General features: G+C 42.6%; 1 protein-coding gene across 8 annotated transcripts in view; it reads right to left on the bottom strand.

The window, feature by feature from the left end:
• Positions 1-26,708, bottom strand: part of LOC306837233 (disabled homolog 2-interacting protein-like) — a 148,031-nt gene that overhangs the window by 95,093 nt on the left and 26,230 nt on the right. The window contains exon 1 of one of the 8 annotated variants that reach the window (XM_079364818.1): positions 17,376-18,491. The exons of the other annotated variants lie outside the window; for them this stretch is intronic. The gene's annotated coding sequence lies outside the window, so the exon portion shown is untranslated. Of the gene's footprint in view, positions 1-17,375; positions 18,492-26,708 lie in introns of those variants that run through there. 8 annotated transcript variants of the gene reach the window in all.

The raw sequence follows: 26,708 nt of genomic DNA, 5'->3' as shown, positions 1-26,708 counted from the left end.
ATACACACCGACCACCGTATTTAACCACTGTTAAATACTCCCGATCCAGCCGCAGTCACATTCCTGGTTTTACTGCTTATCCACTTTAATTTCCCTCCCTAGGCAAGAAAGGCATGGCAGGCAGGGGAATGACAGCCTATCAGACGCAGATGTAAATAAGGCTGTTAAAGATGTCAAAGAGCCAATCAGAGTGAGCTCTGGAGGAGCGAGGTCAGACAGATGGGCCGTAGTCCACAACGAGACATTACTGACACAAGCAGAAAACTGCAGCGATGCACAAACGTGTGGAAGGGCTCAGTGAGATCAGCAGAGTGACTCGTCCAACATGAAACTCCAAAAAAAATAAAACATTCAAAAAAAAAAAGCAGCAGTATAACAGACAGAGAAACTTCAAACTAAAGCCTGCACAGATTGGTCAGTTAATTGACTAGCTGATCAAAGAAACCTGTCGACTACTTTTAAAAAGTTTTAGTCGTATTTAAGCAAATATTTATGATTGTAAAGAGAAAGTGTTTGGATTTGTGGTTACACCAATAAAAGCTTCGTACAGATTGTGCACGGTCCGGTTAAGGTAAATTGTGACGAGCAATTTCTTACAAATGGACCGGGGTGTACTTAGGTTTATTAGCTTGATGCTAACACATAATGGCGATTGCCTTTGACGGGCTAACAGATTTAGCGTAACAATGTGCACAACTTTTGACTCACCAAACAATTTGACTTCATGGTACGGTCGAATCAAAGGCCTGTATGCAGACTGTAACACTAGCTTAGCATCAGCTTTCAAATATGCAACAGCCACTGTGAAAAATATTGTTTTAAGATGAGACGAAAGTCCAAAGAAAACTTGTGTTAATTAATTAATTAATTGCTATTTTAACATCTGAAAATCATGACCTATCAGTCTAGTATGCACATATGTGTTACATCTCACTTATCAAATACTCCCTCTTGCCCTCTGTCTTTCTCTATATTGCAGCTCAATTGTTCACTGTGTTGCAGCTTGTGGCTAGCGGGACCATTGGGGACCATAACGCTACACGCCGTGCAGAGTTTTTTGTCATTATCTCAACCCATAAACTCACAGAAACAGAATGCAGCAGTGGGCGAATGCGTCTGTATGTCTCTAACATAAGCTTCACTGTTCCTGAGGTCCCGCGGAGAGCATTTAGCAGGACCATTAGCAGGTATGCATCGCTCGAGCTGCAGGGCTCATGAAACACCCTGAAGACACTGTGAAGAGAAAGCAGCGGCACACACACGAGGTGAAGGCGCGTGCAGGTTTTAATAACGAGCTCGGAATGTCACACAAACACAAATGAAAGCTCCAACAAACAAAAAAAATCACATCGCCAACAGTAAATCCACGTCAAACAGACAAAAGAGGCACGTGTGAAGCCAGTCTACTTTTCTTTTTTTTTTTAAATCACAGCAGAGCCATTTGTCTTGCCTGTATAATCGTCACTGTGGGAATAGCTACCTTCAATGACTTCTTGTTAAGACAGGCGCAGAGCCTGCACACAAGCCGAGCAGAAAATCAGGGTCATGCTGAGTTTGTGTGCTACCGGTGGCCGAGGCCGGCTCCACCACAAAGACACCAGTGAGCAGTGTGAGGGCCGACAGAAGGTCGACACAAAGAGGTTAAGTAAACTAGGAGGCTTTTGTTTTCACTGGAATGCCAGTTTGGAAACTCTTGCAGTATAAGACACATACAAATGATCAATGCGTGTCCAAATAGGAGAGAAATGTTGAAGTGTTGAAACAAGCTGAGTATCAAGCAGATAGTGAGACATGACAGAGAACAAGGAAGTCATAACGGTACTTTGACACGACAGTACACACTTACTTTTACTTTTTTTTCCTCTTTTTTTTTTGGACAAACGTTTGATATAAAGACCAAAAACCAACCATAACAACAATCTGTTCATGAATAAAGTACTGATTAAGAAGAGTATCCAAAAGCACCAAATATGTACGTATGCAACTTTTCTTTGAGTGTCATTACTTTAGCTAAAAGTCCAGAACCTGTCTTTGTTTCGAGAGATAATCCAGATTTTTAAAAGATTTATATTTGATGTAGAAAGCTGAAACAATGACAGAGACAACGACCTCATACGTTCCATATATGTAGATGAAATGAACGCATCTCATAAGTCAATGGGCTGTGAAAAAGGATAAAGCTGACACGTACGTTTCTTCACACACTTTTGATGGCGCTGCTTGAAAACCAAGCGCTCCCATTAGCTTATTTAATAGACCACTTTTCCAGGCAGTCAGCAGACTGAGCAGAGAGGAAAAGGTTTGGAAACAAGTGTTAGAGGTGGACACACTTCTGACTCGAGTATAAATACACCCGGACAAATGCATCCATGAGTTGTTTGATGGTGAACGTGTGCAAAGTACACAAACATCATCGACACACTGTGAACTCAACATTAAAGGTTTACTGCAGCATAAGTGCTTAAATGATTCTACACTCACTGTGTTAGGTAGAGCTGTCCAACTGCTTGTTATCGCATCTCATCAGCCTATCACATGCATTTAGACATGGAGACATGCTTACAACCACCATAATTGGGAAAAAGTTGATTTCAGTGACTTTGAACGTGGCATGGTTGTTGGTGCCAGACGGCCTTGATCTGAGTATTTCAGTAACTGCTAATGTAGGAGGACATCCAGCACAACCATCTCAAGGGTTTACAGAGAATGGTCGACTGGCGCAAATGCCTAGTTGATGGCAGAGGTCAGAGGTCAGAGGAGAATGGCCAGACTTTTTTGAGCTGATAGAAAGGCAACAGTAGCCCAAATGAGCTCTCATTACAACCGAGCTCCCTGTGTACTATTCGAGTATCATTTAAACGCCACAGCCTACTTGAGCGTTGTTGCTAACCGTGTCCAACTCATTATGGTAATAGTGCATCCATCCTGTGATGGTTACGTCCAGCAGTTTGGAGAATTAAGGCAGTTCTGAAGGTAAACGGGGGTCCAACCTGGTACTAGCGAGGTGTACCTAATAAAATGGCCGATCAGTGTAAATTATATAGACAGCATATAATCCTGTAAGTAAGAGTGAAGCCGTCTTACCTGTTGAAGAGTCAAAGGGAGGGAAGGGTTGAAGCCAAAGAGCAGCAAAAAAGAAAAACAGAAAAGCACAAGTTAGACAGGCTTGCATTGACACAAATACATTTAACAGTGTTATATCTACGTGATGCATTTAAATGCTGAATTCGTCATATCGACACAGCTCCCATTTTTCTCTGACATCACACTCTGGGTGGAAGGCTTAAATGCTGCTAAGAAAAGGAGAATGTCATCATGCTGTGTTTAGGGTGGTGAGTAATATATAAGCTGAGGGAATCTGACAAATCATCATGATTTCACACTTTCCTGAATCCTAGTTGACTTGCAACTGAAAAGGCAAACAACAATAAAAATCCAGGGGGGGGGGAGAGAGATGTTAAAACAAATCCAGAGTAGTTTGTGCTGCCATTGCCTCTTGCAGTGTCTACTGTAAAATCCAGAATATAAGACACACACTGTTTTTGAAGGCCTCTCAGAGAGAACTTTATTTTAAATGTCTTCCTGAGCGACAATTTCTACTGTGTTGAGCAAAGTCTACGACACGCAGTTTCTTCTTATTATTCATTTCAGTAAAGGTGTGTCGCTCGTTCGGTTCATTTTTTCCCCCGTTTCGTGGAGTTTGCAGTCCTACGAGCCACAGTACGTTATTGAGCTCTCTGCCCGACCCCGCTGGTCATTTTATAACTTCAATATAGGATTTTTTCAATCTGAAGGGCACTCGACAAGATGTATTTAGAGAAACATTAAACCAGTGTTTTCCTGTGAACGCATGATTATGACCTCTTGAGATAGAAAAGATGTGGAAAAAAGTCACTCTGCCAGAGCGGTCTGTATCGCTGTCTTTCTCACCGTACTTTAAATTCCATCAGTGTTTTTCACTGGTATATTGGTTGCAATGGTGCACAAGACGCAGCCAACTTTGAAGATGGAAAAATAGGAATTAAAAATGCAGAGCTTACGCTGTTTCTGTTTGTTTATTGTTCATTTTACTTTCACTGCTTAATGTCCTTCTTATGTTGTATGTTGAGTGGATGTATGTTTTTACTGTTGACTCCCTCTCAGGGATATTTAAAGACAACCTGAAACAAGTGTATACACACACTCTCAGGCCCGATCAGGATTAACGAGGATGACTGGGGAAGCACAATAAAGAGTGGATCCTATATTTCTGTGAATGGCAATCTCTCTCAACTACAGAAGTCAAGCCACTAAAGCCTTTAGAGCTCTAACGCATTGCTTAGAAACAGCTTTGAAGTATCCAGCTGAGGAGAAAATGAAACAAATTCAGAGCAAACAAAAAGACAAAAGGAGATGTATTGATTCTTAACAGCACACTCTGTTGTCTCCAGACGGATGGTGTGGGGCTCGCACAGAAAAAGCGACACACACTGGCTATTACTGCAGATATATAGCCGGTCATTAGAAGAAAACAGCTCAGAGGGGGTCACAGGGATTAGTCTGCTTTGAAATAACAGAGCAGAACCACCAGTGATAAGAATCCATAAAGATTCAAGGATGGGGGGTCGGGCCAAAATGTGTTGGTGTGGAAATGACAAAACACATTAGCAGGGATTACGGGCGGTGGATAAGCCAAAATTGATAGCTACTGCAGCTTGAATCTCCTTGGGCAGATAATAGTTTACCCTCTGAAAGACAACTTGACTTTATTGTATACAATAAAGTCAGAACTGCTTTTGCGTAAACAGCAACAAACTCTTCTTAATGTCAGACAGCCCAGAACAGGCAGTCGTTTTCTTCACCTTCAATTCCAGATGCTGCTGAATCACAATTATTAGATCATCTAACCCATCATTGTTATATATAAAAAAACAGACAAGGTGGATAAACAACAGAAACTCCTGTCATCACTGCAGCTCAACTCAAACTTCACTGTCAACGATTATAATGTACCTTTATATTTTCTGTGATGTCATAATATACCTTTAAATTTACTGTGATGTCATAATGTACCTTTATATTTACTGTCATGTCATAATGTGCTCTGAGAAATTTCGAATAGTCATTCCAAATATGTCCAATATTTGAAACAAAATCCAGTGACAGCATGTTAGGCGACAGATTAATCCTCGTCAACTCGTGCAGTCATTTTCTTGTTGTTTTACTCAATCAATGAACCGTTTTGTGTCATAAGTCAAAAGATATATACTGTCCCTGAGTCATTGTCTTAGGACATGAAGAACAGCCTCTGATTGTGACGTTTCATGAACTGAGAATGAGCCTCAGTGTCGATCAAAGCTGGATCACTACTGACCCCTTCTGGAGAACCAGGTCATGTACAAACGACGGTGACAGCAACACTTCAAACATGTTTAGATCTTTCTAGATGGTTTAAACAGATGCAGTCACATTGAATGCTCAGTGTGAACTACTGTAACTCCACTGCAGATGAACATATCAATTCAGGTTTTTGATATACAGGGAGAAAACACGCTGTATTCACAGTCCAAATGATGCAGAGCACCCTGACACCGTCGGACTTAATAACGCAGGAAAATAAACTCCTAATCTGTATTGATCCACAAAAACTCAGCTGAGAAAGGTTTTAACACGAGGACGGATGAATCAATGACCTCTTTCCAATAAGAGGGCTTCTGTTCTCCAGTTGAGGTTTTCATCACAAAGACGCGTTTGTGTTTGATCTTCTTATAGGCGTCCCTTTAATCCACTCAGAGATCATCTGGTTTACTGAGGGGACAGTTTACGATCGCACACACAGATCTGCATCACGTTTTCTCATCATGACTTTCTGATAACCAAGAATCCTACACATGTTAGCAGCCAATAAACTATATACAGTACAATGTCATGTCAAGAACTCTGTGAAATGACCAAAAACAGACCATAGGCTTCAACGATAAAATCACCCATCTTTACATCGAGATGTTTAATCACTGTATAAATCCCAGGACCACAAATTAGAATATATTCTGTCATTGTGTGATTTATGAGTGGGATTATAGTCAAACAAATTCCTGGGACCCCCTGGAATCCCCCCTGAGGACCACTGGAGTGGTGTTAAAAAGTGAATTAAGGAGAGCAAGATGCGATAAGTCATCGTGAACTCCCTCTTCGGCCTCATGTCACAACCGAAAAGATGCATTTTGGGAGTACAAAAACTATGAGAATAACCTTGGCATAGTGTGAGGCGCTCCAATTGCTCACGTGAAGTGTTGGTTACTTTTAAAGACCACCACAACTCCCAGATGTAGAGAGACAGTGATTTACGTTTGCCGACATGAAAGGATTTTCTCTCTGGAACTTTCGCCCACTGATTCTCCTGATGGGCGCTCTGACGACAGACTGGTGCCATCTCTGTACTGTACGCTGCCCTTTCTTCTTCCTCTAATTCAGGCCTTTCAATCCCTCTCTGGCCCCAGAGTAAAGGCCGCACTGCAGAACGTCCCGGCCCAAGCACAACTCATTAAACAAGCACAGAGACAGACTGTAGAACAGAGGAGTCTGTGTGACACTGCTGGCTGCCCAGAGACAAACAAGATGGAGCAGCGGCGAGGAGGACGAGAGGGGGGGGGGGGTCACGATGATTAAAAGGAATAAAGAGCACAAACGAGGAGCGAGAGAGAGCGAGATAGAGAGAGAGAGATAGAGAAGGAGGAAGAGAAGTGAGAAAAAGAGAGGTCTCACTAATGAAGCGACCACTCGAGACGAGCGCAGACAGACCGCTGCAGTGTTTTTTTCAGATGCGACATCAAACGTCCCACGCGGTCGTACGCGATTCACGCACCGTCATGCTCGGTCACAAGCCACTTGTGTTTCATGCACTGAGGAGGAGTGGTTACAGTGAGTCAGGAAAAACTTCAACACGCGCACGCACACACACACACACACACGCGCGCCTTTTGAAAACTTGAAATGAACTTGAATCCATTGACGTCACCAGCCCTGCACGACATCACCCGTTACTGTCGCTGGTTGATTATTTACCACAGAGGATCAAGCTTTTATTAAAAGGAAGATGGCAGCTTCTACATTCGCACTGCTCTCACACTGACACACACACACACACACACACACACACACACACACACACACACACACACACACACACACACACACACACACACACACACACACACACACACACACACACACACACACACGAGTGAGCGAGCGAGCACACGCGGTGTGGCCTTGTGCGACGCCTCATCAAAGAGACAATGTCAGTGTGAATGGCTCCACGGTCTGTTTGTTGACATTTAAGCAAATGTTGGAACAAGGTAAACGGCTCCGATCAATCCTGTGCGGATCAAACAGATCCGCATCGCGCTCGCGAAACACACCGCGGCCAGCGGATCAACGCACTCACACGTGCACCAGAGAAGGGATCACTGGCTGCATGGCTGGACACATACTGCACACTCATCTCCATCTAAGACAGATTGATTGAGTCTTCATTGATCCAACTGGGGGGGGGGGGTCATATGACGTGAGCACCCCGCAGGTTTACAATGTCCATCGTATTTATAGTAATCCTGTTCTTATTTAATCCAAGCTGCAATTCAAATTTAAATCCCATCTCAAACAACATGCTACGAATAAAAGCTGAAAAAAAACAACGCATTTTCATTTCCTAGATTTGTTGATGTTGTTCTTTCAGCAACAAACTGAGTCATGGCGGTTGACAGCAAGCGTGTTATCAGGGCTTTTTTTTTCACGAGGTGCTGAAATAATGAATCCCCTTCCTTGTAAGAAGCAGCAGCAGCAGTCTGCTCTCTGACAGGAGAGGCACAGACAAACGGCGGACAGAGAACGAGAGTGAGGGAGCCGCGTTTGATGGTGATGAAGAGCGTCGTCACACAGGAGCGTCTGAACAGCTTCTTCGCTCCCCTACTTTATGCTAAGCACATGGAATTCTTGATAACCTACAATACAAACCCGCAAACACATCAGAACAAAAAGATTTATGCCCACAGGTTAGCTCATTAGATTCACGGGTAAGAGGGAACATATTCTCTGATCGAAGCCAAAATTATTTTCTTTTAAGACACTGATGCTAAGCTAGCGGCCTCTAATGGTTTTAAAGCTTATTGTTCTTTTTTAGTTGACATGGTATGCTCGTCCTTTTCACGGCTGGTGCAAGACATTTTTGGCATTATTTCTGATGGTTAAAACATTAAGCTAATATCCAACTTGATATTCTGAATAGACACATATTATAAACACTGGAAAATACCAGAAAAGGTCCCATTGGGTTTTTGCATATCAAATGAAATACAAAGATATTAGCAATAAAGGCTGATCCATCAAATCCTTATTTTTTTTTTTTTTGCCTCATGAAATTGTGAATCCAGCAAGCTGGAGTACATTCTTCAAATATTTCTAATTGCTGTTGGAATCTATGGAATTCAGTCAGCGCCCATGATAAGGGTCACTACTTCAGATTGGCCACAGAGACTCCTTTGTCATTGAAACAATAGGCGTAACTTTTTAAAGACTGGGGGGGGGGGGGGCTGAGGGGTTTCAGTGATACAGGAAATACAGACTCAGGACATTTAAGTTACGTTCAAAGTTTACTATTCACCAACAAATCCCCGGTTACATGTGCAAACATGTACGACTTTCGACTGCAAGTAATGATACACAGGTTTGTCTGAGAGACACCAGTTTCCCTCTCTCTGATTATAGAGCCGACGTGCTGTAAAGATAAGTATGTACGGACACATGGACAAGCGAACACAAAGAGCTGAGTGCGTCTAGAGCTGCTGCTCTGGAAACGTACCATCACAATGTGGGGGATGGGTTATGAGTGGTTTCATTCTATGACATGGTTGGCAGTGTTTATAGCTGTCTGACGTTTAAACTGTAGACAGTGTTGTTTGTGAAGTGAACAGAGTAACTAAAGAATCACTTCTGTCAGAGTGAAATTGAAACTAGATTAAGATTTTCTTTACTTTTGCAAACAGTTGTTTGTTCCAATTAATTCAACTCGATGACCTCTGAACTTGTGTCTGAACAAACGCTGTCATAGTGAAGGGGTGGCGTGAGCTCAGTTTAAGGGTGTTGTTGCCTTATTTAGCCGTTGAATGCACCATAGTTCCTACAACACCTTGATTTATTTATTTTTTTGATTTGTTTTTAGTATTTATTGGGGTTTTTGATTGAGCAGAAGTCACTTGTTGGATTTGATTGACTTTATTTTCATGGTCATACCTGGTCCCACACTTTCTCAGCATGCAGTTTGTGTGTAAGACGTGTTAAAGTGCCATTCAAGTAGAGACACTTTGAAGGCCACTTTGAATAAATGCAATCACAGAGGTCATGTTAAAAACAAACAACAGTGAACAGTGATACAGCTCAGTGATCTTTGCTGCTTTTAGGGATTCACTATGACGCAGAGACAGGAAGTCTCGTCTTAATTCCCAGCACAATAAAAGTTGGTCTCTCTCTATTTTTAGTTGTGGTTCTGTCTCGGTCTTAAAGAATGTTCAGAAAGAAACTCGACGCCTTTTGTAGCCGTCAGATCCAGTCGAGTAGCAGCGAATGAAAGAGAAAAACAAACTTTGGGAAGATGTCAAGGCGTTACTAACTGATCAAGGTGAGCGACAACTTTGGGAACAAGCTTTTTTTTTTTTTAATGGCAGCCCACATATCTACCTACATATCTACACACACACACACACACAAAAAAAGATGGAACTAAAGCAACAATAAACATGACGAGATCTGATCAAGTGAATTCTATTTCAGCGACCTCTAAAAGTAACACTTTATGTGGCGTGGGTTTTCACATCGAACTATAAACATCAACCTCGAGGGTTGACACATTGTGGGTTTGTCTGCGTCCTTCCGCACATGAATTGGTGGCTGTCATTGAGAGCAGAGGGAGGAGGAGACGGACACATTTAGAGCACTTTTTTTTTTTTTTTTTTACATGTACCTCTTCTTAAAGTGACAAAGCCCTAATGTAAGAAAGTACAGCATCTCTACGTATATATGTCTGTGCAGTGTTAGTATATGAGTGGATGTGTTCTTAGTTCTCGTGTGTGTTGGTGTGTGTGTGTGTGTGTGTGTGTTGGTGTGTGTTGGTGTGTGTGTGTTGGTGTGTGTGTGTGTGTGTGTGTGTGTGTGTGTGTGTGTGCGTGTGTGTGTGTGTGTGTGTAGAGGGTCAAAGTTAGGAACTATGCGACAGGAAGTGAGGTACATCAGAGGGAAGGGAGAACCTCTGGGAGTGCAGTTCATTTTCCTCTCTTTCCTGTTTTTTTTTTTGTTTTGTTTTGTTTGTTTTGTCTCAGCTCGCCGGGCCACCTTCTTACTTCTTCAACATGACTTCTCCAAAAAAAAACAAAAAAAAACAAGACAATTCCCCATTGTATGTTTGATAATCCATCATGAAAGGTGTGCTCAAAATGTGTCATGAAAGCTTCTTCCCGCCTCTTGTGTGTGGATGAAAGACAATCATCCTCGCCGTCTGTGTCAGGGACAGAAAATAATTGAAAACTATTCAGGAAACATGAAACTTGTGGATACGTAAATCAAAGTTTCCACTATGTGTCTCTCTCAGGAAACAGCATGGGCTTTTTTCGTAGGTTACTGATCCAGCTGCTGGTTTGCTAAAGAAACAATAAAAGCCTTTTTGTGACTGCGAATGACAAAAGAAATAAACACAGATTAAAGACAGAAAACGTCAGGCTGGAAATGTCAGTGAACAGAGTGCAATGTCAAAATGTCAAAGGACAGTTTCTTGATTAATAGTCTTTTAACTTTCTTTCATTTCTGAAAGTAAACTGCACAATTCAGCGCAGGACTTTTCTTTTCGCTTCGTCGCTCTGCGAAAACCTGCAGCAGCCTCCGATGAATATTTAGAAGTTGAATGGTTGTTTCCTGGCGTCTTTGAAATCAGTGATGCCTTATGATGAAGCTCATTCATGAAGCCTCACTTATTAGATTTGAGTCAGAAGCGCAGCAACAGGACCAAAGAACTGTAATAGAAGAACTTTCAACCTTGTTCAAGGCGGGGTATTTTTTGTTTTTGTTTTTTTGAGGGTCATTTTGCAAACAGAAAATGGACTAGCACGCAAACAGTCTGTGTTCCTTTCTGCACTTTGATTTCACCTTGTTGTGACAGCCAGAGATTTTTGTGGTTACCGGTCTCTGTGATGAAAGTCCGGTTATCGGCACATCAACGCCAGGGCAGAAAACAGATATATAATAGAACGCCACAGAAATGACTCCTTTCAACGCAATCTTTTTTTCCCTTCCAACGGTTATAGAAATGTGATTGCCTGCGATTATTTACATTTTGTATGTGTTGAACATTCTGTGGTCCTTTATAGAGAATATTTCAAAAAAAAAAAAAAAATTAAATAAATAAATATCATGTAGCCTTTGTTCTATCATATGTTTGTCTATCTGTGACATGTAAGATGGTGTTCTGGTTAAAGCAATGAATCGTGAAGGACTGACAGCAGCAGATCAGCTGAACAGAAGGAACAACTGGCGGGACATTACACAAAGCTGACATGATAATTAAACTTGGTCATGAGAGCATGTATTGATTCAGCTCTGAGTGACACGTTCCAATAGAACTGAGTCTGATGATCAAGTGTGCCAAACTTAACTTTCAGGCCTGTGTATGTCTTTCACTTGTCTCTGACTTCACATGTTGCGTGGCGGCACGCTGCACACATGCGCCTCCTCAGACAGTGAGCCCGCGTGAACACGTCCCGTTTATCTGCCGGCTTCAGCGGCAGCTGAACCTTTCGAGTTGATGCCTTTGAGCGCCGCATCTGCTGAGAGAAACCGACATGTGGACTCCAGCTGGATTAATAACAAACTACTTCTAATTATGAGAACGCGGCCTTTGTTTTCAAGCCCCCCATTTTAAATCGAAGCATGAACATTCTGGTACCTTCTGTATTACAAAACCTCAACTCAAACGGCGTGCATGTTTGAAACAAAGAGATCAAGGAGGTGGAATTGATTGCACCAGGGCCAGCGCCCAAGATTCAAACTTTTCTTCCACTTGGAAGCGCAAATTAGTAAAGCGGGTTTAAGAACTATGGAAGCATTTGAAGGGCTGAGGTCAGAGGTAAAACTGGAGCCTCCTTCATTCAGCTTCATGCAGTCAAATGCACGTGCTTCATCTACTGCAATGCTGCTTTTAAAGGCAATCTGCTGCACCAAAGCAACCTTCACCAAACGCCTAGAAATGACCAGAAATTAATCTCGCTGACTGACTGATACCTGTCCAATGCTGCAGCAATTTCAACTAAGGTCTGAGTAGCCCTGATATATTTTCAAACTCCTGCACGTGGTCTGAGCTTCCCATATACTGTACATACGCTTCCAATGTCCATTAGGCAGTGCTCTCTCTGAAGTTTAACTATGAATGACGACACTTTGTTTGCGCCTTTCTATCAGTATAATTTGTAAATGTATCAAAAAGCATGAAAATGCAAAAACATTTGACCTGTTTGAGAGCAATGCCACCTTCTCTGGTATGATTTTGTTCACTTTACTGTGACAGTTTTTTTTTTTTTTTTTTGACAATTCTGCCAAAGCTGCAGCACTTTCATCCCCGGAGGAGAAAGTGCACGTGAATCATCCAGATCCCAGCCAATAGGAGAGCGGTTTCTCCGAGACACTCAGTGGAACTGACTTCTTCGTGTTTTTTTTCTTACCTCAGACGAACGAAGCTCGAGGTCGTTGAAGTGGACTAAACAGGATCACAAACTCCACACCTGTGCCGACGACATCTTTCATGCAATGATGGTTAATTCACATCAAAAGCTAAGCAAACGGGACCGTGGCACATCCACTGAACACTCAGTGAACCTTTCACTGTCTGTTTGGACACAAACGGTGCTTTGAAAAAGACATTTCCCCATGGGGACAACAAAGTCTGAAGTCTATATATGTTGAGTGAAAGAAATGTATGATTTCGATGTTCACACAGCTTTCAGGAGTGGCAGTAATTGTTGGAAATAAGGACTGTTTTAGAGAGGTAAGACCAAAAATAAGATTTTCGCCTCAAATGACAAAAAGCCATCGCAATGAATTCAAAAGTTAAGCACTTAATCGTCCCCAAAAAAAGACTCCACAGTGCCCATTAGTCGTCCTCAGGACAACAAACAGTGAAACGGTTAATTGATTTCATCTTAATGAGCAACAAGTGCCAATGTGCACACAAAGCAGCAGCTGCAGCCACATGCCCGAACATGCAATCTGAAGGAAACCGAGACAGACATTCATCTCACACGTGAAGACACACTGATAGTGTGTGTGTGTGTGTGTGTGTGTGTGTGTGTGTGTGTGTGTGTGTGTGTGTGTGTGTTCATGTGTTTAGACGCAGAGAGCATACCCAGCCAAACACATGTATGTAATTGTAGCTTGCATTATGCAAACATGTACCCGCTACTCCACTTCTTTCCAAACCTCAAATCAAGCCCGAACAAGACCACCCCAGCATCCTGTCAAACACTGTAACATCACTGCTGCCGTCGGTGATTTATGCCTGATACAGATTACAGATTTGTTTTTTTCAGATAGCTAGGCTTGGAGGCTGGTGGAAAAGTGGAGGGTGGGGGGGTTCTATGTTGTTGTAAGTCTGGAAGCTATCTCTATCAACAGAAATTGAACCTGGCAGTGACAATGCTTTAAACGTAAAATCCCCAAATAAAAGACTTTGAAAGCACAATGAATCATCAGGATACTATTAAATTGTCAGAGCCCTTCTGAAACCGTTTATGCAATTTTTACAAAAGTAAACAGCATAATATAGTCTTCACTTTGAATGTCGGCGACTTTCAAAAAAACTCTTCAGTGGTGCTTTTAGGGAACGCATCGAACAGAAGTTCATAACGTTTGTTACGTGTCCTTAAATCCCAGATAAAGTTGTTGGCTGCAAATGGTTTATGTTCTAACAGCTGGCAGAAATGGAAAACTGATGAATGTTCGTCTAAAAGAAAAAGCACGAGACTCCGGTTAGCTGATGTGCGAGATAGCAGCACTAAAACACATAAAAAGTATATGACGGCCACAGCTGCATTTTGAACAGCCAAACCCAATTTCAAAATCTCAGTTGGTTAAATTTCTAATTAGATCCCCCCCCACACACACACACACACAATTTTGATCATCAGAAGAAAGGCATCTAGTGTGCAATCTTGGATTTCACAATCCCTAGATGAACATCAAAACAAGTACATTCAAGACGAGAGACGTGACCTTGAATTTTCTTGAGTCTTCTTCTTTCACAATCGGCCCGTTGGCGAGAAGGTCACTCTTGATTAAACACACCACGGCCTGGATTAAACGCTCCAGGTATGAAGGAAGTTTGAGAAAACATTCCAAACACTCGGCAGTGATCTTTAAAATGAGCGAGGTTAAACACGAGAAGTCAGGTTCCAGATAACGAAGCCCTTGTTGCTGGAGTTATCTGGCAGCACTGAGTGAGCGTGTTTCCGGGGGAATACACACAGGAGATTTACAGAGGAGCGTTGCCGATAAAGCGGAGATATGCGAGTAATACTGGGACGCTTTTATCTCTTTAGCCGGTGTTTATCTGAGCAGTCAATCATCAAGTAATCACTATCTGTGAGGAACTCCTTCCACTTTCACTGCCTGACAGCACTCAGTCTGCTTCCACCGTCTGGGCTGACTGAGATAAAGATGCAACAGGGAAGTAGTGAGCAGAATCACTGACAGCTTATATAAGGATGTATTTTATCAGTCATGGACTATTGAAAGTAAATTGCCTTCCATTACACCAAACGTCTGTGTGGCAAATCCAGGGGTTGTTATTAGAAACATGTAGTCTTAAAACTACGAGCTCAGTAACTGTAATCAAGTGTTCTGGAGATGATTAAATCCATAAGACTTCTTTATCAAGACGAATACAAAACATCTGCTAGTTTAAAGGGGACATATTATCCCCCTTTATAAACAGTCTCCTGTGCTCTAAATGAAACATCTGTGCTGTGCTTTTGGTCCAAATAACATGAATCAAGCACCAGAGGAGGTTTGTGACCCTGTAGAAACCAGCTCTCAGAACGCTCCGTTTTGGTGTGTGTCTCTTTAAATGTAATGAGCCCCCCCTAAGTTTTCCTGGTCGACGTCACTGCTCTGTGGAGACAATAAAAATGGCTGACCTGTGCAAAAATATTGCTCTAAACTGGAGGTGGAGTCCATGGGTGGAGATACTGTACCAGGGGAGGGGAGGGGATTTTCTTACCAGAATCCAACTTGTGATGTCACAAATTGACTGAATTTGAAACAGAGCATTTTTCTCTGTGTGGTAAAACTTATGCAGACCACAATCAAAGGACTGGATGGACTTATTTCAAATTTTGTGGGTTAATAGACACTCAGGTTACCCAAATAAATGTTAAAAAACACTGTCAAAGTGGATTTGTCATAATATGTCTCCTTTAAGTTCTCAACTATGAAGATTTGTTTTGACTGTACGCTGAAGGACTTTGGAAAATGTGCTACTTTATAAAAAAGACTAACAGCTTCAAGACATGACAGTCTGTTGCTAATATTCAGAGCAGCCTTAACGTCTTCCAGAGCTATAAAATGTTAACTTTCCTTTACAATTGAATTTACAATCAAAAACAAAATACGACACAGGGTAATGACGCGGTGACCAGCCAATTACTGGGCCATTCATCACAGACAATTAGTCGTTCTGTCTGTGACGTAAAGAGGCCGTTGTCCATCTGCATGAATACACATCTCTCACATTAGATCATCCATCGTTGTTGTTTTAGCCAACTGGCGAGTCTCTTGATGAACTCGACGTAATGTAATCACTGGAACTTATTTTTTGTTTCCCTTTCCCTGACAACCAATCGCCAGCATTCTTTCAAAAAATAAAAAATAAAAAGTTAAAGGATTTTAGGGGTTAATTTTAAAAGTGTTGAACCTGCAGGAAATCTGTTCCCAAGGAGATATCTGCTGTCGTCAACATGGAGCATTTTAATTATTCGATTAGAATTGTCCACCCGACCTTTAATGAAACTAACCACCACCCAATAAATCAACAAACGTTATTACTTGGCAGTGCTTCACAAACTCATGTCAATAATTCAAACCCTTCATCTAGCTGCACAACAGCTGTAATCTTTGCTCACTGTAGAGTTCGGATCACTGCTGACCTCCAACCTCAAGTGCTTTCTAACAACCCACACGGACCCTCATCTGCTACTCTGGATATCTTCCCCCCTCCACTGACTCGGGCCACCTTCGGAATGACATTCCAGTCAGTCCATAATTCCCGCTCAGCGTTCCCAGTAATCCCTCTCCTCCGGCTGCGCTGAGCCGACTTCCTTCCCCGCAGCTGCTGGCTGGCCCAGCTTGCTCTAATAATAGGACAACAATGCCCGCCCCACGCCCGGACACAGTGCAACTACTACTGAACAAAAAAAAAAAAAAAAAAAAAAGACGGAAAAAAAACTGTTTAACAGCGAAAAGCACTTTGCATGGAATCTGAAATATTTGAACAAGTTACCCCAAACACGTAACAGATAAACTTCTAAACACAGAGATCATAAAATCAACATTTAAACTTTATTGGTGTCCAACTGCAAGAGAGCAAGTTGCTAAGGTGTTGCAGTTTACTCTCTTGTGCGAGTCTAATAGACTGCAGCATGTAAACACATGTTGGCGGAGGAACAGTGATGAGGCTGCACGCTCAGAGTGCGCTGCTATCTGTGGTCGAGTCCGACAGAGCCACGCTGTAATCATGCTGGAGCTGATAAATGAAGGCTACACTCTCCTGAAGTGCTTAAACACCACCTTCGCTGCGCTACAATGTCATGGGGATGAGAGGACTCCTGCAGCACAGGCGAGGTGAAAAATGGAAAGCAACGGGTGGAAACGAATCAGAGGAGAGGCTGAGAGCTGGAGTGACATTTCTTCTTTCTTTTTTTTCTTCCTATTATGTCCCACTCGCAGCAGCAGAACTCTGATTCAAGTTACAGCTCTTTGTGTCTTTGAGGAAAACATCCCTCTCTCACTTTCTTCCCTCAGTCTTTCATTTAAAAAAAAAAAGATAAAAGATAGCTTCTTCTTTCTCTGACAGGCCAGCATGATAAAGTCTGTTCTCTGGCACGTGAAAGAAAAAAAACCCTCCCTCCACACCTCCTCCTCCTCTTCTCTTTCAACCCCCCTCCGCCATTCCACCAAGAGAGCAATCCTGTAGACACAGCTCACAAAAGCTGACAAATGTTGTGACTCAGACACCCCCTTTTTCTCTCTCTCTCTCCCTCTCTTCTGGAAAAGGAAAAAAAAGAAAAGGAGCAAATAGTGCTCACCTCAGACGAGGTCCCGTAGCCGCAGGGAAAGCAGAAGGAATATCATCCTCAGTCCGGTCAGCACACCAACAGCAACAAGTAGTAACTCCAGAGATTCCTCCTCCTCCTCCTCCTCCTCCTCCTCCTCCTCTCTCACACGCCTGCTTCCTCGCTCTGTTCCTCCTCCTGCTTTGCGCTCATTCGGACTACAGGAGCTGCAGTGGACTGAGAAAGTATGCCTCTGGTGTGTGTGTGTGTGTGTGTGTGAAGGGTTTGAGCATGTGTGTGTGGACTCCTGCAGGGGTATTGACTCTGAGGAAGGTTCAGGTCCTCCCCCTTCCCGGTTCACAAAAAAAAAAAAAAAGTCTCTCACACAGCACCATGCAGGGCAGGAGAGTTTCTCTCTCTGTCTTCTCGTTGCTTTACTCTCACTTCCTCGCTCTTCAGATGCCTGGGACGAGCTGCTCTACTGTCTTCATGAGAAAGACAACGAGTGTGTGTGTGTGTGTGTGTGTGTGTGTGTGTGTGTGCATGGGGGGGAAGCAGTCATGCCTCGGCGCACAAGGGGCCGAGAGAAGGAGGAGAAGGAGGCGGAGTTTAGACTTCAGAGAGCTGAATTCCTGCTTCATATCCAACCAATTGGAGGCCTTGTTGCGGTTGACCATGAATCCGCGGGGCAGGGCCTGGCCTCAACGCCACACTGCAGCTTTAAAACATTAGCTGGAGTTTGTTGTACATTTCGACTTCTTTCTGCTGAGGACTGTCATCCCTGTTTTTATCATTGAGGTAACTCGTCTTTGTATTTCACTTCACTTTCACTGATTAAAAAATGTCATGAGTTTAAAATAGTTCCAACTTCATGGGAAAAAAAACACAAAATACGGTAGAAATGAATGTTTTAAATCTTAATAAAGTGTTAAAACTATGACAAATCTGGCTAAAGAAGACAGAACGTAGATGATTCAAGGCTTTAATACAAAGACTGTCACAGAAAGTGTCCTCGTCATCTCTTTCTTTATCTCTATTAAATGTTCTAAATAAATCTGAGCATCATAAACTGAAGTCAACAAGCAACACTAAGCCCAATCTGCAAACGTAAAGTGAAGTTTCCCCGTCTCTTCCCACCTCCCCCCGCCAGAGCAAAAGAAGACTCTCGAGTTTCGGTGATGTCCTTGGCCAGACATTTGTCAAGCAAGCCGTTTGTCCACAGAAGTGACAGCACAACCCCCCCACATCACTCACCCCCCCCCCCCCCCCCCCCCCCCCCCCCCCTCCCACTATTTACACCCGTTTACTTCTGGTGAGTTCAACTCCCCCCACCCTTTCTTCTCAGTCCTTATCACCACATGTCGCCGCACTAAAGGCCCGAGGGATAAGTAACAAGATAAGAACAATATCATATGATGATTTTTTTTCCTTGTAGTAAACTGCTGAACTCTCTTATGTAAGCCTCCACCCTCATTTTACACATCACTTGTGGTGGACTGTGTAGTTGCTTCAACGTGCAGTGACATCACAAAATGAAGTCTTACTTCAAAAAATCTGCAGCTATGCTAACGACTCTGCGGGTCCAAATGAAGTACTACAGACAACATGCTAAGTAGATAAAATGCTAATGATAGGAAGCCAACAATGGGATGCTCAAGAGGTTGATGATGACCAAAACAACCATCTTTGTTAAGACTGTTTGCATGCTAATCAGCAATTAGCATCAAGTTTAAACTGATGGCTGATTGGCTGATGTAAACAAACCATGTTTTTCCATTTCAGTGTCAGTACTTTGAACATGATTGAGCTAGATGATGGTTCATCTTTAATGGATTGGATTTTTCGTGGGTAAACGTGCTTCTTTTTTTTCAACACAGTTTATAAAACAACTTAATATGTCAACATCCAGGACGTGCCCGAATCAAGAATCAAGAGATCGCCCAAAGTCTTCGGGGGCTTTAATCGCCTCGGAATCCAAATGTTTTGCGCTTGATGACAATCCAGCAGAAAGTCGTTTAGAAAGTCCGGTCCGGCCCAGAGCCAACCTGCCGGTCAACGGTGCCAGGACAAAAAAATATAAAAAGCTGGAGAAGACCCCAGTTTACAAACCATTCATGTGGACCACTCTGCTGCCATGACTCACTCTTTTAATGCATTCTTGGTTTATTTACACTCATTAAGACTTTCACAGTCCATTTAGTCCTTAAATGCATACATATGTTGAATGTAAACAGTTTTCCACTTACTGATGTACTGTGGTTGTAAAATATTTTCTTTATTTAACATCTATATAATTAAGCTCATTATATTTACGGCCAGAGAACGTTAAGAAAGCCCACAGGTTAAAACAAGCTAACTTAAAGATAGACAGCTCCACGTTTCCTCCACTCAACATTTAGTCTCCGAAATGGAAAACATCTTTATTCAAACATATCCTATAAAAGCTAAATGATGCAAATTGTTCCTGTGCAGCAGCAGCAGTCGTTGTGGATGAGATAAATATGTTCATCGATGACTTCCATGTGTTGTTAGCGGCTGAGGCATCCAGCAGCTCAATAAAACTCTGCACTTCGACATGTACGTTGTGAGTTTGTTGTGCACTCGCTCTTTGTGGTGACAATCGTTCAACACATTTTGTCAATGACTGGCTCGATCAGTTCCACATTTATTTCCAAAAACAGATCACAACAATTGCTGAGACTTTGTGTCTCACTGTTCTCGGCTCGATGGGGGCAGTGCCTCAGTATTTCCCATGACGGTGAAATGTGTCAGGATGGAAATATTCATGACAAAAAACACTGACGGGCTTACCAAAAAAAAAAGAAAAGAAAAAAAGCTGAAAAGTGGGGACGTAACTGCACCAAACAACCCAAAATTACAGAACACTCTTGATGGTCTATGTAATGATTTTAAGTTTTATATCTCGCCGTCGATTTACTCACCACATCCGGGGGCAAAAACAGTAAAGTTCTTCAATGGACGTTTTTGTCTTCCACAGACGTTAGTTAATGTCACACTAAAGCCAAACTGTTACCTCTTCACCCGACTCAGCGTTTCATCAAGTAACTTACTAATGTGATATCGTTCAGTATGATCTTTCCTTTGGCGTCCACTGATGGGTGTTTATCTGATCTCACTGTCCTGCTTCAAGTTTGATGTTTTTAACACATTAGCCAACACGTCATGTTTTGCAGACGGGGCCTCCATCGTCTTGAGTAAAACCCTTGGTCAAGCTTATGATTAATCAAACATGAGGGATGGTTAATAATTGGGATCAATAAAGTATCTATCTATCTATCTATCTATCTATCTATCTATCTATCTATCTAATAGTGTAACCGGTTTAACTATTCAACTTGTTCGAACCTAGCTAGGTAGATTTGCACCTGCCTTACCAGCTACACCCAAATAGTGCTGAGAGGGACAACATCTATTTTGTTATGAGTGACTCATATGGGGTCACTAAGTGGGGTTCAAGAGATTCTTGGCTCATTATGGAAGAAATTCCCAACAACAGAGTCAAATTCTCCTGGGTCATTCTGGCCCATTCTTTCACTTCAATATTGCTCGTCATCACTCCCATGGGACTCTGTAGTACCGCATACTGCATGCGGTTGTCTGGTGGTTGGAAAACCAAACCGAGGTTAAACTCGTAAGACTGCAACGCTTTCTTTAGGGCAAAGTTTGCCTCCACCTGATTCCACCTTCACTGAGAGGAGGCAGCGAGAGAGCCAGAGGCTGAAGTGACACTTCAGTGAGTGAGTTCTTTGGTATGTGGGCTATAGAGTTACGCCGGGACAAAAAGTGAAGCAGTGGAGCCCGCTTTATAGACTGACACGCCTCCCCTTTTATCTCCCTCACTGTTTGCACCCTACCCCTCTACCTCCCTAATCCCTCAACCTCTGCCACCCTGTTTATTTCCTCGGGACCATTTGTGTGTTTTTACGTCCAAAGACAGTCTGAAATGTGAACACGCAGAGAGACTTGGTTTAACCTTGTTTTTGATTGGTTTATGCACCTTTTTCTCTTGTTTTTGAGCTTGATGAAGCGGGTTAAATACGTGTTATGTCGGACAGATTCAGGAAAAACAAGTGTAGCAGAAGCAAGCAGACAGCTAAAGGATGGAAAACGCCAGAGTGATAGAAGCACTGAGCCATCAGTGATAATGAAAGAAACAAACTAATGTGTGTCTACAGGATCCTAATGATCGGCCCCTAGATGTTATTGTGTCAGTCCGTACTCCACTGAGCGCTCAGTTGGGAAACAGATTCCAAAGTTATTGTGCGGAGGCGCAACTTAATGCATTACAAAATGACTCGGTTGTGCATTCATTCTCAGCAGTCACATCAAATCTGAGTCCTGCACATGCGTCACATTTCATTTTCTCTTGCCAGAAAAAGCAAAGTGTAATCCAGCTGTAGGACGGGTTGGACATAGGACAGAAAGGAATCCTGACAACTGCCTTTTTGGGAGACAAAGGCACTTGTGTTTGGCACGTGGGGTCAGGCTGCTACCATGACTGCAAGTGCTTTTTGTGGAAGGATTCCAAAAATGGGAATTCAACTTATAAAAAGGCTCGCACTCGGACAACCAGGGGTCCTGTGGTCTAATACGCATACCACAGAACTGCAGAGGACTCGGTTTCTACTCTGGCACTCTGTCTCTGTTTTTCTCTTCTCTAAATCGGTGAACGCCGGCTTTGGGTACATATTCTTGCTTCTTTAAGGGCCAGAGGAGTGTTTGGTGTTGTCGGCCCCAGCATGTCTCTTTGCATGCAGAAGAGTTAAGATAAAGTGATTGAGAGGACAGGAGTGAGCCTCAACTCGAGAAAATCTCGACAGATTTTGAAATCACACAGGAACATTTGATGCAACGGTGAAATCATTTGGAAAAAAAAAAAAAGTTGTTGTTGCCAGGTTGGCTGACAGAAAAAAAACAAAGCAGGCAGAGAGAGAGAGAGAGAGAGAGAGTGAAAGACGATATGTCAGACGTCTAAAAGTCGCTGTTGCTGCAGCTCCAAAGCCCTCATTTCAGGCTCAAATTGCTGCATTTTCCCACCAGCGCTGGTGCTGGAATAAACACTCGAGCGGATCAGCAGAGATCAGAAACTGGGTAAACCACACAAACAAAGAGGAAGGATAAACAAACCCCCTGATTAGGATCAGTTTGTGTTGCAACTCTAGCATCCTCCTTTGATTAGTATCTCAGAGGGAAAACGGCTCAAGTACGCTGATATTCATGCTCTCTCTGACTCTCACCTCTTTCCTCTCGCACAGTCAATATTTTCCTCATCTCTCTCTCTCTCTCTCTCTCTCTCTCTCTCTCTCTGGCAGTTTCTCTCAGTGTGGGACCGGGCACATTTGCATAAGGATTCACAGACACATGAAAAGCACATTCCCCACATCAATTTGTTGTGAGCATGTAACAAGCTCAAGGCTGTGTCTTGGCTCCGTTTCGGCGCCTTCAAGTCACTTCCTTTTCCACACGCCTCTGACGGCGAAACATAGCAAGGACACAAAGCGGCACACGGGTACGCCCACACGTGCAAATCACACTAACATGCTAAACATGGACGCAGAATACTGCAAAGGCACTATTTACATTTCTACAATCGTTGTTGTCTCATGCAAAGTCCCCCCCCTCCCCCACCCCCCACACTCTGACTGACAGTCTCCCATCAGGGAGGCTTTCTGACAAATGGGGCCAAATGGAGTTGCGCCACTGTTGCTGCTGGCCCAGAGTCAGCTCTCCGAGGTTATTGCTTAGCTCTGCGCTTCGAGGGTTATTTATATCCAACCATCACCAGACTGAGTTTGAAGTGTTTGATGAACATTTCATGTGCCATCTCCTCCTCTGTGAGCTTCAGAAGTCTTTTCTTGTAATTGGGGGGGGGGGGGGGGGGTGCAGTCCTCTATACAGCGGTATTAAAAATACAGGCTGGATTTCTTGTATGAATCACTTCTCCCGAAGCTTCAAAAGAATTCCATGTGCTCCTTAAAAACTCCAAAAGAGGATCCAATCGAAAGGAGACCCAAAGAGTCCACGACAGATTGCTGTTACTGCTTTGTTTTTTTAGCTAATGTGGACATCCATATAGTAGCACTCAAAGTAGTATCTGCATTTTTTGGGACTTTTCCTGGACTTCCTATATTATTACGCAGGATGCCGGGGCATTATTAAATGAGAGGACTGGCAAGAAAAATTCAGAATTCAAAAAGTCAGGTTGAAAAACTCTACAGTTTGAGCTCACCGATGACGCTCAGCCCAAAAAATGGCGGGAAGTTTTTTGAGGAGTTTTGTGCATGTAAGTGGTTGAAGATTTAAAAAACAGAAACTGATTAAATCCCACAATAGATAAAGAAACAGAATATCTTACAATTCACAGGATCATTTGCAGGCCGACAGTAATTCAAACAGTTATGAGCGTCCCACAATGCACTGAGGATGAATTGTTCCAGCTACATTTAGATGGGGTCAGGTCAGAAGAACATGCATCTATATGTAGTGTCCACACAAATGTATCCTTGACCTCCTGGAAGGACCGCCCAGTCAAGTTTGTAGTAAATATAGTTAGCTGTAAAAAGCCTCCTAATATAGAGCGGCAGGCTCTCCTCCCTCTCTCCTGGTCATGACTCCTTCAGTCTTATTGGGATTATTTGCTGTAAAACAATATATTGTGCAAAAAAAAAGCCACAGCCATCCACTTTGGCTGCATGAATGAGTTCAAATATTGTAGCTTCAGCATTTATCTAGTCTGTCTTCAGTGAAAACACACAATTGACCAAACAGAAAGAGTTACGTAAACAGCATTCGGCCAAGTTTTTCGGCACAAGCCACTTATTTCAGCTCGACAAGAATCGAGTGCAAGCAGTCATCTGAATGTGCAACACACTTTGACAATGTCATGAACGCTGAGTTAGAAAAAGTATGCAGAGATGGAAAACTTTTCTATTCAACTAATCTAGAGCCTGAGTCATTCAAATCCACAAACCCCGGCCAATATTAGCATATCCACAGACCGCATAGACCACTGGTATCGGCTAATTTGATCTCAGATATGCGCAGTGTATTTAAAGATAGTACATTTATTTACTAGTCAAATAGCATTTCATTTGAGTTCCATTGGAATATTTCATGTATCTTTGTATTTGCTTTGATAACATTAGCTGTAACACAATAAGTTCCCAGTTTGTGACCAATAAAGTCAATCCATCTATATATGACAGGACCAGCTTTCTTTCACCAGCAGAGTGTAGTATGGACTACAACAAGCGTAATCACCCTCCAGACGCACAATACACACACAACAGATGTGTATATCCACCTCTACAGCTCAAACAAAGATCTAAGAGAAATATCGGATCGATGTATTTGTATTTTCGCTCTCCAGTATTGATATCTGTATCAGCCCAGATAAAAACCTTGTATCAGTCGGCTCTCAACAAAACACATACATGTTAAAGCCCCATTTACTTCTCATTTCAAACTCAATCAAACCAAAAATCTACAAAGTTTGTTGACAAAAGAAAAAGATTTTCCACAAACTCACAGCCAGTTATTATAACTAGTCTAATCTGACGCTACATGCCCTGACCTCTTAGAGCCTGTTTTTTTATTTCTGTTTGTTCATACAGTATAGACGTATTCTGATAGTGTCAAAGCAGCCGGGTGAAGAGAGCAGCCAAGTGGAACATTTGCCTGCAGCTGCTCTACACAGACTGACTGCCCCAAATCACAGCATGGGACAGTCTACTCAATATCCTGAAGTCAAAACTGACACTGGTACACAATCATTACTCAATCTAGGCCTGCTTTGTTGTTACCGGCTGCTGGACGGGGAGTAGTTGAAAGAAACAGTCGGTGACAACACTGCCCAATAAAATAATGGCCAACAGGATGTTTTCAAGGAGACACCTGCCAGATTTGAACCCGGGCGGCCTGCTTTGAGGACGACAGCCTCCGTACATGGAGTGCACAAGATAACCACTAGCTTACCCATGCTAGCTTTAGTCCTCCAAGCGGACAGTCCCGGGTTCGAGTCTCTTTTCCTGCATGGAATTCCCCACTCTACCTCTCCCAGATTTACTAGTCTATCCCCTGTCCTATCAAAATAAAAGCCATAAAAACTCCAAAAATTCCATCTAAAAAACAAAAACACTTGAAATTGTTCTCTGTAACTGTCAAATGTTCAAACAAGCAAAAGATTTAACTTGGTCAAATAATCTAAGAGGGGATGAAATGACGATATTGTCTTCATATATAGTGGCCAAAGCACCTGTTTATGTGTGGAGTAATCAACCGAACGTGACAGGAAACAAAAGCTCTGCACTTTGAGGCCTCTTAAAGGTCATTGTTTACGAACGTTACTGACCAACCAGCTTATTAGGAACTCAAGAAACTCCAACAGCACAAAGTTGAAACTGATTTTTCTCCGAATACATTGGACATTTACACCCTCAACCTTCAAACAGAGTCCCCAAGAGACAAAAATAATAACATTCTGAAGAAGTAGGACAGGCGAGAACGAACTCACTTGAATGTTTGTTTTCCCACTAACAGTCGAACACACAAGGACAACGTGTATGTCTGGCTACAGATCAGACTAAACATCATGCCTCTATCAGTCCCTGACAGGAATCACTCTGAAAGGCTGAAAGTCTCTTCTAAAACAAAATAAACTGGATTTACTAAAACTCTGCGCTAACTCAATGAAACCGTTTAAGGTGACAGGCCAGTCCCTAAAAATACACATCCTGCAACACCAGCTCCAGAGTCAGGCTCGATTAGAGCACATGACACCAGTAGCAAGAAATACATTTTTCATGAAAAAGCTGAACATTCTTCAAGACAAAGCCTTGCAGCGCTTTCCCCCCCCACAAGACCACACTTTCATCTGGATAAAATCTGGGACATTTAGGAATGCAGTCAGAAACCCTAATTCATGTTTAAAAATTTTTTAAAAAGCCTTGTAAGAGAAAAAATGGTTTAAACCCCTTTGCCATTAAGTTTTGCATAAATGCATAAATATTGTCCCTATTTTTATGCTCAGACATTCAACCTTTCCCAACTAGGACGCCTATTTACATGTTAGCGAGGGCCATAGCCCTCTCCTTGTCTCCACACTTCCTCTCCTCTCTCTGTGTGTTCCTACAGGCGAGAAAGATGTCCTCAATATGATGCGCGATAAAAGAAAGAACCGCTGGGTGAACCAGGACTGGCAGCATCACAGCTGATTGGTCAGAGAAGTATTTGTAAAGTATTTGAGAAAACGCTCCGATCAAAGCATCAATGTGAGTCAATATATGGAGATTTAGATCACGTAAGGGCCGACTGCTGGAGCTATTTGAAGTGACAACATGTAACCTT

This window comes from Symphodus melops, assembly GCF_947650265.1.
Source record: "Symphodus melops genome assembly, chromosome: 16".
NCBI lineage: Eukaryota > Metazoa > Chordata > Actinopteri > Labriformes > Labridae > Symphodus > Symphodus melops.
Note: the sequence above shows the minus strand (reverse complement) of the source record. Positions and strands in the feature narration are given on the sequence as shown.